Source organism: Perna viridis, chromosome 13, assembly GCF_037379345.1.
Source record: "Perna viridis isolate PV_CMFRI_1.1 ecotype Kerala chromosome 13, ASM3737934v1, whole genome shotgun sequence".
Classification (NCBI taxonomy): Eukaryota; Metazoa; Mollusca; class Bivalvia; order Mytilida; family Mytilidae; genus Perna; species Perna viridis.
In genome coordinates, this window is record NC_142457.1 from 25176300 (window position 1) to 25196043 (window position 19744).

Here is a 19744-nt window from a genome sequence, read left to right on the forward strand (position 1 = left end):
ATAGTACCTCTGTTTTTAATTTTAAAAAATATTGTGCCTGTTGTTAAACACCATGACAAGTATTCGAAGGAAGAACTTTTAAGTACTTCTTCGTCTAAGAATCGGGCAAAATGTATATAAGGTGTGGCATGCACACGAAGGAAAAAAAACGCAGAGATTTTATTGCACTAACCAAGAATTTATACATAATATCCTTCAGAAATAACCATCAAAGTGTTTGTAAAAATTGCCTTTTTTTTACCTATTGGTAGGTCAAATTTAGTTGAACTGCACTATGGAAAAATGGCGGGAAAATTTTCCCGCATTTTTTCCCGACGCAGTCGGTATAGTTTCGCTTTTTACCCTTTGACCTTAACGACGCTATTCCATGGAAACTGATCACAATTCTGCTTCACGATTGGCCAAATACTGCTAGCTTAGTTGCGTTCGAAAAAATGGCATCGAAAATTGAAATTGCATACCATGTGTTATTTACTGAATAAAATGTAGAAAATCATAAATGAAAAGAACCTATATTACTGCGTCGGCTATCTTTTTTTAAGATAGTACTTGTTCCTTACATAAGCAGTCAAAAATTGTCTAGGTCACAGATGCTTCAGGATAAATTTAAATAGCTGTTCAGTTGTTTTCTAGATGTATTGAATATCTGAGGCAATAAAGACCAAATTGAAAAATATGATGTGCCACCCATTGCCTGATTTTTACACAGTATGGTACTTAAATAACCAACGAAATTGGTCGGTCAGATGAGTTTTATTTTTTCCCAAGCAAGGCTGGCTACTACAATTTTCATGACCTTTAACGAACATACACCTACGTATTAAATTTCACCAAAATCCCTCAAGCAGCAGAATTAGAGGAACTGGGCTCACTTGGTTTCAACATAAGATGCTTCATTTGAAAGAAGTATTAATTTTCAATTTGCAATGATTTAACGCGATATTTCAGGCCTCTATATATTCAGTATTTTAAGCACCCCTCAAAATGATACCTCGAACCTGCTAGCAATTTTTGAGATTACAATTACCCCTTTAAAAGTCCAAAATGAGACCTACCTTCAAAAGTATTGTTTTTAGTCTTGAATAGCAACTGAGTACTGACTGTTCATAATATCCACTATCACATATAAGCAAATACAAACTGGTACATATTATGATTAAATGATATACACATGTATCTCTCCTGCATTTTGACATATCATCATATCCCGGTTCAAAGAGAAGATACATTGTTTTCCCTTTGTCCATGTGCCGGTATATGTGTCTTTTTCAAATACATGTAATTGAAACATCCATTTTATATTTTAAAACGAGTTTTATATAGGTATCATATTATTGGACTTGATTTCTGATTTGGCTGACAGTATAACTTCCCGCCTATTTGTTTGACCATATTCTACTATGACAATTTGGAAGAGTAATCAAGGGAACCAAGGTAATAGCGGTAATCAAAAGAATGTAATCCAGGGACAAAGACCAGACATGGAAAACAGACATACACAACAAAGAACATAAAGTAACTAAAATTATACATACAAAGTAACAAAAGTAAATGAGCAACTCGGACTCCACTAAAAACTAGGAGCATGGACCAGGTGCACCGGTAGGGTAAGCGTCCTCTGCTTTTCTAGAAACACCCACAGAGTTGCTCATAAAAAGTCAAGTCCGGGGTAGACAAACGAGGAAAGGAAAACTATGACCCGTTGAATAAATCAGTTTTCATGATACTTGGAGTATGACAAGTACGCTGTCTTGTTAACTGATTAATGTCGTTTCTCAACTGAGTTTTATTATTTAGAAAGTCTAGTATTATTAACAAAGGAACCCAAATGGAATAAACAAAATCTAGCAAATTTAAAAGTTATGAACGTTCGTCATTAGAGGTAGTACCGGGGCGTTAACCAAGAAAGTTAAAACATTTGCTGACAAAAGATGTTTGACTTACTTCCCTTTGTTCATAAGTTGACTATCGGTCGTCTGAAACTGTACATAACATGGGCCGCATCGTGGGTGTTTTCTGTAGAGATATGTGTTTTACAATAGGGAATGGAGAAATAATTTAATAAAAAATAGATTGAATGAGAATCGGTTTCTCCCGTGAAATCTGTAGAAAACTTGGAAAGTGAAAATGGCGAGAACAGTCTCGCAGACCGGTGGTTGAAACATCACGCACATTTTTAAACACCATCTTAGAATGGAAGAAATACATTTTTCACACGTGATGATAAAATTCTATTGGTAGAATAGAAATATTTAAAATCAAGACTTTGCTAAAGGAGAATTAGTTCCTTCAGTGAAAGTTGTAGTTCTAATGAAATGACGAGAGATTAAATATTATCAATAAATTCTTTATGTTGCTCTTCAATTCGGGTCCAATTGTCAAGCCTCACCATTTTTTCGTACCAGGGAGCAAGTTGCCGACCGACCATACACAATTTTTGAGGGATGTAAATTATGGGATAAGACTTTTCCAAATAAAAATAATAAAAAAGAGTCCGGCAACATGTTTTAAAAAAAATTAAAAAGTCAAATATTGCACTGAAACTTAACTTTTGGTGGACTAGACAAACAGTTAGTATTGTTCCTAAAGAAGAAATGAACAGACGTTATACGGAATAAATTAATAAGAAAATATGAAATACAAATATTTCATTTTCCGCAGTAACAAGCATCACTATGAAAAAAAAAACTGAGTTGGAAATAGATTCATCCTTGGATCCTACGGAGAACCGCTGAATGTCAGTGACTCTTAGATAGTTTTAAAAGCATGCTATAATGGTGCTGGAACGAGACAAAGCCCCCTTATAAGATCATACATATCGGGGTTACATGTAGGCCTCAGACTTGTGGTTATATGGCATTGAAATGGCCTACCCAACCAACTTGAATGAAATAGTTTGCACCGTGAGCCCTGTTCCATGGAAAATGATATACCGATTTTTCATCCTTAATCGATAGTTTTCTGAGGCAGACAATGTTATTATCTATATCTCAATCTCATAAACTATAACTTAACCCAGTTTTCAGAGCAAGATGCTGATGCATTTCTAAGTAATAAGTTCCTGCATTGAAAAAATCCAATAGTTGGACTTAGTTGACTTTTAATGGATTTGGTATCAAATTTCATCTGTTTGTGTTGTAAATCACAATCGGAATAAACAGACGTCTGGATAAAGACCCGAGGATTCCGGTCAACATGCCCGTGGGGAAATATCCTTGACCTTATAAATTATCTCCCACAAGGGTCGCATTAAATCTCATTATGTCCGGGGTTTTATACGTCAGCACTTACTATGTCGGAGTTTTTAGTGCAAATTGTCAACAATTTGAATAATATCAGAGAACAACCATAGGCCTATTGATTTTCCGGGTCGAATGACGTCAGTACTGGTATTGTTTGGATGCTGAAGAGTACAAGATTTCGTTCTAACCGCCTTAAGGCATTTATTTCATTTTTTTAAGTGAATGCCCTGAAAATTGTAATGATGGAATAAATAGGTCGTGTCTGATTTCTCAGAATTGCTGCACTTATATAGCCATAATATAAAGTCTCATTTCATACTATAAACCTCTTCTTCTGAGAATTCTTTTTGGATTTATATCGCATTTATTTAAAAAGGTATAGTTACATATCGAATTTGATTGTCTTAGATGTGATGTAGTTAAAACTTTGTTACATAATCTTATTTAATTTGAAAAAAAATTGAAAAAAAAACATGTCCTAATAAGACTGAATACGTTGTCTTTTTAGTTGCTGTCTTTGTAAGAATCATGCAAAATCTGAAAAATGTGATTACCCCCAAAAAATGCTACATATTTTTATTTTTGTAATTAAGTTGTTTTATGGGTCTATACTATGAAATGAGTAATTATTAATTCAAATCTGCCTGCTCTTAGGAGATAATTAACATTGAAAATCCAGTAGATTCTATTGTATTTGAGTGTCATTTACTGAGTTATCTCCCTTAATTTTGAAATCTACAGTGCATTTTATATAGTTTTTATCTCCTAAGAGCACGGGTAATATGAAAAACCACATGTTATTTTCTGTTTACTATGACATTTCAAACAAAATATTAAAAATTAGAATATGTAGGCTTTTTACCCATGAATCTTATTTTGCATGATCCTTAGCTGGAGTGCTACTTAAAACAATTACTCCGCATGTTTCACAACAAATAATCTATCATTTACGAGCAGAAGAAGTTTTTATTGTGGCTTCAATACACTCTGATTCAGTTTCTGATTGATATTAAAGAATCGAGTTGAAAAGGGGTACGTGGTTCCTTGACTTGATCCCTCATTGAAGCCTTCGTTAGTTTCTATTTTCCGTCCTATGTCAGAGGCGTAGCACCATAAAATTGGTTGGTACTGCAGAATGAGTAAAATATCCTGTTTGTACAGTTTTCACAGTAATTTTGGGTATTGTATGTCGTACCAGTGGAAACTAATGGTACAGCTCCAGCAGTACCTGTCGTACCAGGCGCTCCGCCCCTACAGTAGCTGCTTTTAAGAAAAACCTTTAGTTTTAGCCAGCGTTTTATTGACACAAATTCTATCTAAAGGTAGTTGATCTGTGTCTAGTTGGCCTTTAGATTTATACGCCGGATAAATGTAGTGGTATGCAGTGGGCAAGACTCGTGCAATCACTACGCGTGATTCTACGGAAAACCGGGCCCTGGTTATCGCAATCTAAACGGTAAAACAAAATGTCAAGGAGAAAGTATTCGATCCTAATGTAGCCGGTTAAAACAAACTAGTTAATTCCTATGCAAAAGTACCAGTATCCTTCCCGTGCCAACGTGTGATAAGTCAGACTTAATTGAACGTTCTCTGTTTTCAGCATAACAAAGTACACTTATGTAAATAATCACCAATTGGCACAAAAATAGCTAAAACCTGTTAAAACTAATTCACACAGAAATTGTAAACCGCCCCATTTGGCTTTCTGAACTTATTGGGCTTCAATTGTACCGATTAGCATATGAAATTGGTATTATATCAGATTTCATTAACGAAATTGTTTGAATTAGAAAAGTGAATGGTATTCACTTGAAATATAAAGTTTAAATTTCCTTGACGTCAATATTATTTCCTCTAGAAAGTTAAAAAAAAAAGCAACATGGCCAATTTGTTTTTGTTTCTTTTGTTTCTTTCTATTCCTTTCTCTTTTTTGTTTTTTTGTTTGTTTTTTTTTGCTTTTTTTTGTTTTTTTGTTTTTTGTTTTTGTTTTTTGCTTTTCTTTCTTAGCATAGGGTTTATGGGTCATAATATGGTCTATTGTTGATAGCATGCGTTGCTCTGTGAGAAATTTGAAGATAAAGGTAAATAAATTGACGAAGTTGGAAAGTTGGTCCCAATCAAGAAATGCATAAAAAATTTTGTCCAGGCTTTCTTCTGCAAATTTTAACCTATTTTTTTTTTAACGAAATTAACGCTAAATGTTCCCTCATCAAATGGAGAGATCTCGGAGATTTTGCCATTACAGGTAATCATATTGCTGATGGGGCCCGAGCATTACAGAGTTGACTGTCTTTCATAAACTTGTTTTATGATAAGGAAAACATTCTTAACTGTCCATGTAAGAATCGGACAGATCCTATGATATGAATGACACAAAGTCAATTTTATCCCACTGAATATTGGTTCCAATATAATGTATGTACCATATATATGTCAAAAGGTATTATGTTTTAATCGACAGTGGATGACTCAAATGATTTTAAAGTTCCCAAAAAGCCATCTCCATTTTCTCAATGAATTTCAATACTTCCTATGTAAAACATTTCTCATTTATAAATCGGTGCAGTTCATCCGAAACCAACACTCAACTTTGAGAAAGGATGCAGTTGTAATATAAATTTAGGAAGGGGCGGGGTGAAAACAAAATTCTTCTTGTGTCACCCGCTTTTTTGTTTTATTGCATGAACAACAAACGTAAAGAGTTACACAATGGGTTTTGAAACTGTTTGCAATAGACAAATAAAAAATTTTAAAAACGTACAGAATTCCATTTTATTTATTTTTGCTTGTTGGTTTGTTAAACTGAAATCCTGTCTACAGTCGCCCCTAACAAATAGGCTTCTGGAACAGGGTTATGTTGCTACAAGATTGAAGTCACTATTACAGAACTTTTATGGTAGTCATCATGAACTCGTGGATCGTTATGGTGTATTCATCTGCACCATGAAAACTGATTATTCAACGGGTCATAGTTTTCCTTTCCTCGTTTGTCTACCCCGGACTTGACTTTTTATGAGCAACTCGGCGGGTGTTTCTAGAAAAGCAGAGGACGCTTATCCTACCGGTGCATCTGGTCCATGCTCCCAGTTTTAGTCGAGTCCGAGTTGCTCATTAGCTTTTGTTACTTTGTATGTATGATTTTAGTTACTTTATGTTCTTTGTTGTGTATGTCTGTTTTCCATGTTTGGTCTTTGTCCCTGGATTGCATTCTTTTGATTACCGCTATAACCTTGGTTCCCTTGATTACTCTCTAAACGGAATACCACAAATGACTTTAGTATGGTCTAGTTTCTGGAAATGTGATTTCCTGACAAATACTATTCTGTATATTGAATATAAAATACGGTTGAATATCTAATTTACAAAAGAAAGCGTCAAATTACAGCAACATGCAAAAATGAAATTGTTTAATGAATTTCTTGGATTAGGTAACCCTTTACACTGACGAAGATTTCTCGTCAATATATCTACTCGTGCTTTTGAACGGGAGATGACAACACAAAATATCTAGGAACAGCATATTACCGATAAAATGTACGAAAAATAGATTTTTTAAATGGTAATGCGGTCGCAGAGGAATTGACTAAGATAGTCGCGGGCGTATTCGCAAGCATCGTTTATAGCAAAGGCTATTTAGAATCGTGAAAAGAGGTAAAAGGGAATTAGTTTTACATCTTTGACATCACTGAAATCCGAAATGTATATATTCGCATGACTTTTGGTAGGCGAAGGACTCGGGTCAAAGAATTTCAAGAAAAGAGGGGGGGGGGCAAATTAAAGGATTCTGCAAGTAGAAAGGATGGGCCTAACTTAAAGATAAAAACTACCCCGATTTACTTTTTTCTCAAACTACTCAATTCTGAAACTATATCATGTTATTATGGGATATGTTCTTTATTTTACAAGTAAGCCGCGACAGGTGCATCATTGTTTACGAGGACAGATGATCAATATCTTTATATGTTCATTGACGTAAATTACAGCTTTCCACAATTTGTCGGCGTATATTATATTAAGGGGAAATGACTCACTCGAAAATCGAGCGGGTGGAAAGGGGGGGGGGACAATCCAGTATGTATGTTATAGCTATGAATAGTTTTGTCATCACTCTTGTTGGCGTACCTCCTAGACGGTAAGAATGGTGGAGGGAACGCCCAGGACCCACGTGGTGTCTGTAGTAGGTCATGCAGACCGTCAACATAGCAGTCCAGTGGCAAATAAGACATACTATGCCCGAATTCTTCGGTCAGGTATTCCGAAAGATGTGCCAAAATTAATTTTTGGGAGTATCTACAGGCAAAATGATCGACTAACAGAATTTTCGTTAGGACAGTCCATCAAGACTCGAAAGAGGAGTCGGGACTGTAAAAACTCCCAACCATGCACTGAGGTCATTTTATAACCAATTTAAACTGATGTTGTGCTGATCTTCTTAAAAATAAATAAACAAAAGTATAAAATAAGTTTCAACGATAAAATGTTTCAGTATTTACCTTTCAAAGAGGTTTTAACTCGTGTAGCATTCAAGGGGGCAGGCGAGTTTATTTTATATGTAAATATAAAAAGAAAATTCATTTGTTTTGTTTTTGTTTGTTTGTGATCTTTGATTTTTCACGTCCCATACAGAACCTTCTCGTCAGATCTAAAAACGTTCCAGTTGCAAAATGGTGGTGACTGGTATGCACAAATTCTGAAATAAACACAGAAAGCACACAAAAATGTATAAGAAAGCAAAAAAAAAAAGTCCAGTTGGTTCTCAAGTCTAAAAAAAATCTGTTTTCACGAGCAGACTGTATCTATCATCCTATCAAGTTCAGGAAGTATGTATGCTAATTGATTTCTACGGGGCTAGGATAAAATTTTGTGTCCTGAATTTTTCCAGTATAATTTCTGACCTGACTTTTTTACTCTAGCTTGTCTTGGATTTACAAAATTGTTCATCCTGCCTTTTTCCGAATTTGACAAATTTGATCCTAGCTTCCCCCCACCCCATCCCAAACCTAAAAACAAATGGTTGCTCCTTACGATTTCTGAGAATCAATCAGTTTGAACAAAACCTTGATGAAGGACAGAACAAAATGATATGGCGAAAGGTGGACTGAGTAAAACAAAAATCGCCAAACTTTATTCCGGCGGCTAAATGACACAGCATCAATGACCTAAAAGATAACATTGCTAGTTCCACAGACAACAATCTCCGTCAAGGCTTCGTGATGACGCCCGCAACTAATTATCCGTTCCATCGATCCAATCCTAGCATGAGGAGACGATTGGGTGACATTATTTCCCGCCATTTCTCTAGTAGCAATGACGGAAGCAATATTGCTGAAAGGTTATTATTTCTTTGAAATTTAATTAACGATACGCAATCGAAGAGAAACTGCAATAACCTTGTATACCTTGATATTAAAAAATAAAAATAACAGAAGATGACGAAGAATATTTTGATATCGTAATCACCAATGACACAGTCTCGTATGTATAAAAAAATGCAAATAAATATATAAGCCTAATACAGTATAGAAATTTTCCAAAGAGACTACGTTTAACCCTAGATGGGTGAGTATTATCTATTTTTTTGGTAATTGGGGCTAGGTTTACATTTGGAATAAAAAAACTAAGAACATGCAAGAAGTGCGGGTCGTTGTCTGTCAGTTCTCTGTCAGTTACAGTAATAAGAAGCAGGAGTTCGTGCACGTGTGGATAAGCAGTTTATAAGATCTTTACTTCTAATTGAAGAATTCACCATAAATGTAATTGACTACACGTTTACTTCGCTGGCGTTTTTTTTAATATTGTACAGCCTCTATGTATGCTTGACCGTGTTTGATTTGTAATACGTATCACGTGTATAGTTCCGAGTTATGACGGGCGAATACGTATTCCTGGGTTATCTAAGAAAGAAAATAACTTGAGCTTTGGTGGGAACTACTGCTCGCCTCAGACCATTACTTGTACATGTGATTATGCAGGAAGAGGGGGAACGAAAATGGTCTTTGAAAAATCTAGTAAAATTACTGTCAAATGTAGTACCTATAACAATGGAGTGGGCGGAATGGCGGACGTGCGACATCTCTTCAAAAGGCAACGGCTTGCGTTCGAAAAAAATAGAAACTGGGCAAACGTTCACCAACACCTAAAATTAAAATATAAATATATAAACACCCGTATTTAGATTTCGTATCGGTAGGGAAAATATCCGAAAATTGTTCTCAATTTTGTGCACCCTGCTATACTTCAAATGTTTGATCAACTCCTTGGAAAGATAATCCTACGTTTGGACAGTTCAAAACTATGGTATTCAATACAATTATTTCATTTGACTTCCTAATATGTTTTAACCTAATTCGGTCGAAGCTTTTCACATTTATATATATAACATTTTGCTTTTTTCCACCTGTGACCAACATTCCAGTGTGTAAAAAAAAAACAAGATAAGCTCAGAGACTAAATATGTTGCTCGTCTTGGATGACTTGTCGTGTTTTTACACACACCTGTTTTCTGCATCTGACGCAAGTGATAGACTAAATATACCTGTTTGTTTCAATGAAGTTTTATAAAGGGGGTCATGAGAAAAAAAATACACTATTCACTATTCGTGAGTGTACTTGGGAACATATATGTAGGTTAGCCATTAGGTTAGGTTGCACTCATAGTTTTGTGGATGTTCATAGAAACTCCTTCCTTAAAATTGTAAGTTGATTTTTAATTTTTAACTATACTGCATTGTATTTCCAAAACCATTTATTGACATTATATGATGTATCATATTTCTTAAAATGAGAAAACGGACACAAGTTTTTTTTATTTGGTTTTATTTCTGTTTTGGTTGTTTGTTTTATTTTTGCTTTTTGTACTGTCATCTTGACATCGTGCATACCAAATACATATATGTTATCATTTGTGTCTGAGACATCCATATTCTCCCAACTAGGTTACTTGTTTGTATGATTAAAATTTCCATGGAGTTGAGGGTTGAATCCCCCCGCCTCTATTGTTGGAAAATTTTGTAATTGTGTGCAAGATATAGATAAATATGGGTAAAAGGAAGCTTGGATAGACCCTTTTATGAATGTCTGAATCGGAACCTCCCTCTCAATTTCAGGATCCCCCCTCTTTTATCGAGCGAACAATATATGTGTAACCTTTCGTTTTTTGTTACTACAATAGTTGCTACACCAGAAACAACAGTTGGTTACTTTATTTCTTACTTAAACATATGCACCTCTCTTGTCAGTTTCCCAACTGAAAAAGTTGACAAAAAAACGTGATAAACAGTTCTAATGCATACGATATTGCCGTTGAGCATGATCTCCATTCATAAGCTAAAGTGTTTTCCTAACAAACACCCACATATAGTAACTCCCACGATCCAATGTTATGAATGAAAGGATTATGTATGTACATATTACTTAGTATATTTTGATATTCAGGTTACCCATATGGAAAAGTGGTCCAAACCAATTTGGGTCTCGTATTTCTTTCTTATTATGTATAAAATATAGTTGTGGAGTGTATTTTGAGAAGAAAATCTAGAGATACGAAACTAAACTCAATGTGTTTGGGCGACTAGCTCTTTCAAGAATAGAATGACTGGCATAATAATAAGCTAAGCAAAATTTCTATAATAATAAGCTAATACATATACAAGGTCTATAGCTCCTACCAGTTTATTGGGTCTTTATTACATGTGTAATTTCCGACCTTTCGAAGTCGCCATTCATGATGGTACTTATTGACCTCGGCCCACGGAATTTCGTTTGTGAATGAACCAGTTTCCATTCATAAATATATCCAACAATATAGTTAATCTTAAAGATGTGGGACGAATTTTTGCAGCATAGGTGATACTCTTTCCTGACTGGATCGTGTATCAGGATTCACAAAACAATTCAAGATTCGCCAAACAATTCATAATTCCACGCACAAGCAGCTGTTAATGAATGGAACTATTCCCTCATTTCACATATGAACAATATGTATCTTAATCGAAAATCTGAGCAAGAATACTCACGAAACGGTACAAAAATAGTCCATGTGACGCGAATGCGGTGGAATATCGTCAACAAGCGGCAAACCACCATTATCGCTACGAGAATATCCATAATTGTCATCTCTTTGTGCCCTCCCACCTCCTGTAAACATGATAAATACCAGTCTCTGTAAGAATTTGGCAGTGAATGAAATGGTTAAAAAATGTTTAAAACTTTAACACAGTATTTTTTTTTTATTTCCACCTACTTAATAAGAAATAGCTCAGAATTGACGTTTAAATGCATTATATTAAGTTCGGAATTCATCGATTTTACAACTACATGGGTGATTTCCTCGGTGCTGGATTTAGCTACATATTTCATATTTCATTTTTTTTTTTGGATTTTTTTGGAGTTACTGCCCTTTTAGAATTTCCGCTTTTAATTTTCTCAGTTACGGGCCACTGTTTAATGCAAATATTTTAAAAGACTCGTTGCGCGTAATGGATAAGTAACGTTTGTCACAAATTAGTTGGGCACCGACCAGTTTTATATTAAAGGCGGGGGAAGGCTGGGATTATTTTGAACAAAGAAAAAAAAACCAATTATTCCAAATGTGATCAATGATTCCCTTATTACTGTACAATGCAGGTTTTCAAATAAAATTATGTCTCCCGCTGCTGCTGAAAAAATTATTTTCATGCTTGCGCGAATAAAAATTTCCAACTCAACACAAAATTTCTGCTCCCCCTTTCCGAGAAAAAATGGTATGTGCCTTATAAAATATAAAAACGGTGATGCACTGCTCACTAACTTGATACCCATTTACGCTCTGTTTGATACCATGCACATTTTGACCTCAAAATTGATTTGGATCAAAATCTAAAATATGAGGTACACAATGAGAATACATGTATGTAATGAATATTCAGCGAAAGTTTCATTCAATTCCACTTCGTAGTGTAGAAGGAGTAACGGATAAGATATTTGTACAACTCTGCGTAACGATAGATGTACGGACAGAAGGGAAGACGGACATTCCTGTCACTATATACCGCCACACACACACACACACACACACACACACAAATAGGATTAAATAATATATTTAGGGGTTGTTAATTCCAGGCTATAGTTTGCCCTATTTTGCCAAATTTTCCACAACATTTACAACAGTTTCAAACAAAAAAGGGGATCTTAAACCCGAGCTCTCCACGTTGATCAGCCACTGCCGATAGAGTACATGTATTTCAATAATGAACGATAAGATATTTTATTGAAAAGTTTTCCATTTTCTGTAGGATCAAATATAAAATTGTTCAAAAAGAAAGGAAGACTGAGATTAATTAAGCATGAATAACGGACTATGGCTCAACTAGAAAGCTAGCTGTGAAAATTCTCCTCATGCCTAATAAAAACAACAAAAGAAGAATTTTGCTTATATAAATATTCTTTTTTATTTAAGCATGCATTCAGCGAATGTATTTCTAATCGATAGTAGCTGTTTAGCGCTGTTTCCTTTTTATTTTTTTTAAATGAGCAGAAAAAAAAACATCGAGAATTCGTGACACGGGTGCGTCACAAGCTAAACTAAAACTGATATAGTTGATTGCACTTCAATTGCATATACCGCGACAGCTTAATGATGCTTCCTTTTCCATAAATCTATATTACTTTATTACTGTTCCTCTTTCTAACAATGGTCTGTCCGCTTTTACTTTTAAACATCTGAGAACATGCGTAACTATAATTACCAAGCTCCGAACAGTGTCTGACGTTTAAAAATCACTAGAAACGCTGTTGCTTGCCTTCACAGAAAATGTAAGCATCTCGCAAAGTCAGTGAATGTATTACGCGACGTTACCGTACCCGATTGTCAAACGACGTATGATTTGAATTACGCCCGAGAATTTCGAAGGACCTGTCTACACTTCCGATACGTTTGACTTGAATAACATCCGAGAGGTAGCAAGCTTGCAGAATTCCGTGGTATGATACAAGGACGGAGGCCTGTGACGGCTTCTAAAGTTGGAACCCCCCATTTGTTTTAAATATATAAAAAAGAGTCTGGAACCCCCTTTTTAGATCCCCTCTATGGACTCGCCTCTTGTTCTTCACTCTTTTTGTGGCGGCGGGGGACAATATCGACATGTAGCTATGCGTAGTGCAATCTTATCTCTGAATGAAGAGCATATGAATTTTGGTGTTTATATGCAGGAACCTGGTCCTTCTCGATTACTACTGGGTTTCCATTATTTACATAAAAAGGTACACAAATCAACTTCTCTATGTTCACTGTGCCAATGATATCAACTAATATGGGCTCATGAAATCAGTTACTCTGGGTCCACAGTTCAACTCAACTGCTGTAGGTCCACAGTTCAAACCAACTCCTCTGAATCCACGGTTGAAACCAGCTCCGTTGGGTCGACTGAAATGGTTAAAGAGACCAGGTTGTAATAATGCAATACATTAACTTGCACACTAACCGTAGTTATATATTAAATGATATAATATACATGAGTAATATATTTTAACCTGATTAGACCCCAGACATATATTTCGCTTCTAGCTACGCTGCTATTTTAAATTTCTATTTCATGACGTAATCTTAATATTCCTATATTTAACTTATTCTTTCTACTCATTACAATATTTTATTATTCCCCGTTTTTACCTTTTTAAAAACCGGAACTTAAAATACAGATAAGACAATGTGGAAATTCCAATTTCTCATGAAAGCTAAGCCTGTATATTACAAACACATATATGGTATGCACAACATCTCCGTATTAAACTTGGATTTTTAATGCTACATGTATAACTGGATTTATAATAGTACTCTTATCCAAATATTTCACTCACTTTAATAAGCCTAATTGAGCGTAACCAGAAATGAACCCTTCAATTCAGAAAAAGGTCGAGCCAAACGAATCCTGCGAATTTTTGCGGGGAGAATTTGTAAAAGATCAGGATTTGACCTATTCCCAATTTTAGAGGGCGCTTGATAATCATTCATTGATTTACTGATCGGAGGCACACTACAGGACCAAATACACCATAGCTCAATAGACCCTTACTTCTTAACTGCTGTATATAGTCGATAAGCATGCTCAATACATACATACACTTCCGCATGATAAATTCTTTTTGTTATACCTCAAGCCTAACCCCGAGGAAGTATATATCACGCATGCTCATCGACTTACCCCGACAAGGTATAAGTAGCCGTAAACAAAGTCTATTCTTTAAGTTTGCGATTAGTATTTTGTCATATGCAAAACAAAAGTTACACTTAGTTAATAGTGACAAACAGGTGAATAGCAATCATATGCTGATCGTCAATTGTATGCAAAGGACCCTTGATCCAGTCGTGATATACTATTAATTACAACTACATTTTGCTTTTACTTTTCTTTCTTTGTACGTGTTATTTTGGTCATTTCATGTTCTTTGTTCTGTATGTCTATTTTCCCTGTCAAGCTTTTATCCCCCTGTATTGTATTCTTTTGATTCCCGCTAGAAACTGGATTGGTTCCTTTGTTTACGGTACACAAATACTACTATAGTGTCAATCCCTGTGTCATGTATGAATTTTGACCACCATTGTTTCGTTTTGATATGTCCCAATGCTTAAAGGTTCTACTGTACCTACCCCGTGCGGGTCTTGGTGTAAAAAAAGTAGGTTGATCTGCAGCAGCACTAAGCTTGTCGAAAAAGGCGACTAAAGATTGCCGGGGGTTAGGGCGCTCTGCCCACAGAGCAACTGGGTTGTGTGCCCCAGGTAGTGGAATGGGATACCCCTGGCATGTTACATGCTGGGGTTGTCAGGCTTTAATACAGAAAACCTGATCACAAACCATAGAGGTGCAACGTGTTGCGAAAAATGCCACAGTCACCGCACGTTAAAGAATTCTTCTGTGGTATTGTATCAGAGTAGGAACCATAGGGCTCCGCCACAGGAGGCTAAATTGCCCGACCCTACCCACCTCTCCCTTTTTCCCGTGGCAATCAAAATTTCCCGACCCATTATCCTTGTGTACCATCCCATTTTTCATTTCATCATCATTTCATGTTCATTTAATCACCCATTTCATATTCATTGCCTGGATGTAGCTGAAATATTGCTGCTCGGGCGTTAAACCTCAACAACCAATCAATCTACTATACCTGCATCGAAAATCGACGCTTAATCCGGGTGGTTTGTTGCAATCAATAATACAAAATGAGTACAGACTTGATAGGTTTAAGTAATGGTTAACCACAAAATGTACCCGGAATAAAGATTAACAGGGCATGAAGTGTTTAAATATACACTCCTACACAGCGGGGATTTAACATGTATAATAGTCGTCTAAAACATGATCGACACATTATCCGAATTTATGAAGAACTTCGTCTGTAATGCGCGATGTTAAGCCCATAAAATCATCTCGTTCTCGAATATCTGTAACGTACAGGTATGCTTGTAAGAAACAATCCAAAAATATCAACCACCCAGTCTCTTAAAAAATCTCATGCTTATATTTCGGGGGGGGGGTAAAATTTTTTGCTATATTTGGTATATTTTTTTACCTAATTTTGCACCAAAATAACAAAAGTTTTAAACTTAAAGGGTTCATGCAGAATCTGTTTTATCTTACAGATTTTTCTACCCATAAGAACATGTCTTATGTATTTTATCCGGTGTGAATAAAAATAAAATTGCCTTAACCGACATGTGCTTTTCCAAACCGACCTTAGGCCAGAAAAGTTCCACGAGACAATTTCGTTTACATAATGTTAAGAAAAGATGGTGTTTAAAAGCAGGGACAAGCCCAAAATTATATTTTAAAAAGGGGTTTCCGATCTTAAAATTAAAAAAAAATGGATTTTTGTCTATAATTTGGTCATATTTGCCAAATTTTGCACACAATTTTCCAACAAATGAGGGAGTTTCCCTCGTATCCGGTACTTCAAAGATTCAAAGAATAGAGATTGCATGCCAGCAAATATAGTAATCTCTGATATGGAATACAAAAAACTGCGTGGACAAAAAAATACAGCTTTCTTAGAAACAGACAATTTATTTTCTGTAATCATATCAAATTTTCATAACTAGCACATAAAATTCAAGGTTTTGACATGTATAGTGTTATCATTGTCTTTACCGAACCGTTGTTAAACCACCTCAAATCATATTCCGAAGTCCCGAGTATGCCTTTTGGCGCTTTTCAAACTCGAGTAACAAACATCCTTTTAAACGGTATTTGTTTGTCTGGTTTAGACAGGTGTTTCTGTAGTTACTGTGAAGCACGAGACAAGGTCATAAGTAGAGGTTGTGAACTTAGAGTTGCTTCTGTTTTCGATCATTTTTGTAAATCTTGCAGCTATGGTCTAGACTTCATTATGACTCTCATGGGAGAATAAAACCGTTTTTTTTTACAGATTTACTTGATGCTTGCCAAAATATTGTGTCGTACAACAAACCACTAATGCATTATTGTTTCTGTATCAAAATACAATAAATAACTTTTGTTACCTCGTTTGATTGCTTGTTTGTTTTTTGTTTTGTTTTTGTGTTTGCTTATGACTATATAAATACTACGAATCAGTGCAGATTTAAAGTCAAATTATAATGAATGCTGTTGAAAAAGATATGACAAAAACATTCAGAAAGTATAAAGGTCTAGCATTATATAATTCATCTTAGATGATTTCTTAGAACAGGTATTGTTGCATTTCTTAGTAAGGAGCAAATAAAAGGATTGTTCAAAATATTCAAAAGCTGAATTCTCTTGCCAATGTCTTGGTCGCACCATTGGGTGCATATTATATTTTCAGCTCACAAGGGCGCGTCTGTCATGCAGTCTGTTACACGCGCGGAATATAGGTCAGTTCGTGCAGAAGTGCCAATTTTTTTTTACCTTTGCACATACAAGTTTGTTCCGTGTCATAGGTTGGTCTATAGACTCCCGTATCCCAAATCGTTCTGTGCGCCTTCGTACATTTATATATATGTAGTATGTATTTGGGGTATATTCCGGTGTTGGAAGGTTGTTCCAGACCCGACACATTTTTCTTGTCTTTTTTTTTCCTTTTTGCTGTTGTTAATGATAGGAATATGTAGACGTGTCTACTTACAATGATAATTGATACACAAAACTACTGAAAAGACGTCAACGCAGTTCATAATTTTCGGATATATGTTTTTAAAGAAAATTTACATAGTCCCCTATTTGGACTGACGTCAGATATACGCAGATGTATCGCATGGTAACCACTTTTCAATAATCAATACATAGAGAAATAAACACGATGACTTATCGGTTTGCAAAGAAAAATTGCAACGAACATCAAATATCAATGATTTAATATCTTTCTTTCATACATAATTATTTCCTTATTTAAATTGATAAAAAATCGAAATTTCTAAGGACCGTTGCATACTAGTCAACGGGCACTTTGAATGCGAAACTGCGGCTATATTTAAACCCGCGAGTAAAAAGGTTACGAAGACCTATTTTCTGCGTGGGTGGGGATACGAAATTCAAAAGACACACTTGTGTTTTCATTTACAACTGTTTATCAAATGTTCCTGCGTACAATTCTGAGGATTGCTGCAGTGAGAAATTCATCTTAACTACTTCTGGAAGCTAATTGCGTCTTCGACCAGTGACATAGAAAAGTCCTTTATTCTTAAACACATTGTTTATCCGTATAAGTGCTTTATAGGAAATAAAGACTGTTGAACTATTCTTCTAAGCGTAAGTATTTAATATTTTTTTGTGATTAAATATTTATTTTTGTTTCGTATTTTGACTGACCCATATTTAATCCCGCGGGTGCACGTGACCCGAACAAAAATGTAGACAGGGTGAAGGTCGAAGGCAATACACAAAGATTGTCCAGTAGACGGGGCATTTGAGGTCAAGAGTTGTTGCTCATGTTGAATTTCAGGGTGTTTTAATTAAGCACGCGGCACTGTTCTTTTGTTTATAGTAAGATGTCTGCCATAAGGCAAATAATCTGTTGAAATAAAATTACATGTATAGCATTTTTAGGAGGAAAGTTAGGGTGTAGATTCATAATTTCAGGTTTGGGGGAACACAAATTCGTGTAGAATTAAAGGCAGAGTGAAGCAATGCAGAAAATTTGTTTGGGGGAATCTTTGAAAATCAAGATTTGATGCAAAAATAGTTTTTTCTCAATTTTAGGGGGATGGGGGTGGGGGGAATGTGCATTTTGCCTATAGCGAAAGTACTTATCGACAGAGGCAATTGATATTTATTTTGTAAAACTCTTTATTTCCTCAGTATATCTTCTTCTTGGCAACATTTTGACTAATGGTGTTTGACCAAAATACAAACTTGTACATGTACCATGTATCAGCAATTTCAGTGTGTGTAAATTCATGTATCAATAATCACTTCTCCTTGTTTGTACTTCTTTCATTTGTCTTTGACAGAGAGAAGTTTTTTTTGTAATGGTTTACATGACAAAAATGTCAATATTGTTATTTTACAAACAAAATTTACTAAAACTTCCCCATGTCATCAGTGTCTAAATTGGGCCCTGTATCCATGATATTTCACTACTATCAACATAAATTTTAATTTCTCTGCTCTTCACAGTGAAGTCACTATTTTCCTCCACTGTGACTGCACTGTATCTACTAAATTGAAAAAACTCAGTTAAATTGCTTTATTCCTATACTTTTCATTCTTTTTTCTGTATGCAGCTGAAATGCTATTACACTTTAAAAATCATTAGATATATTTAGTCACTTGTACATGTACAGGTAAGCAAAGGTACTAAACTACAAGCATATTTTGAAATAATTCTCCTAGGGTGGAGACACTGACTCAACTCAAATCATTTCCACTGGGGAGAATGGAGAATTTAAAATCTATGTAGACAGTACCATTGTTTGCCTTCTTCAAAACTACCTGATCCCTTTTTATTGGGATTTTATGTATTTGAATTGGGGAATTTGGAACAAGCATACAAAACCTTGTAGTTGAAATGACTTTTCAAGAATTATGATCTTTTTTCTCTGAAGGAAAGTTTTGATTTAAGGGTTTACATGTATATACATGTAGTACATGTATCATGTACATGTACACGGGTTTGCATATGTATATGCAGTTTAGCCATTACAAATGTACATTTATTCAGAGTTTGTTTATACTTATGTACATATACGATAAAACACATAGATAGCTTTGACAATTTTTTCTTGCACTACATGTAATGTCTTATAATTTTTTGCATCCATCTTTATATTTCACAAGGTATTATTTGAATTTGGAATTCTTTTGGATTTAAGTAAATACAATATGTAAGTGGAAAAGTTATTTATAAAACTTACCCCCACTAAGGAGGTTAGTGATGCCATCATGACTAAAGCGGGGGGTGAGTAAGTTTCCTTGACTTTTATTATTCTACTAACCCTACGCGTTAGCCATGCCAGCATGACTAACCCCCATAGTAAGGGTTATTTTACAAATTTATTTTTAGTCATTTTCTTGATTCCAAGATAATTCCAA

At 35.2% G+C, this 19744-nt stretch overlaps 1 protein-coding gene and 1 long non-coding RNA gene across 3 annotated transcripts in view; one reads left to right on the forward strand and one right to left on the reverse strand.

Annotated features, from left to right (window-relative positions):
• Positions 1–3300: 3300 nt before the first annotated feature.
• On the reverse strand, positions 3301–11611 carry LOC148600082 (uncharacterized). Its single transcript, XR_015917850.1, has 3 exons — positions 10910–11611; positions 9276–9378; positions 3301–7932 (listed from the first exon to the last, which is right to left on the reverse strand). It is a non-coding gene; the product is annotated as an uncharacterized LOC148600082 (long non-coding RNA).
• A 6027-nt stretch (positions 11612–17638) lies between these two features.
• The window catches only part of LOC148600083 (uncharacterized), a 92096-nt gene continuing 89990 nt past the window's right edge, over positions 17639–19744 (forward strand). For both annotated transcript variants that reach the window (XM_088558062.1, XM_088558061.1), the window contains exon 1: positions 17639–17962. The gene's annotated coding sequence lies outside the window, so the exon portion shown is untranslated. The remainder of the gene's footprint in view (positions 17963–19744) is intronic.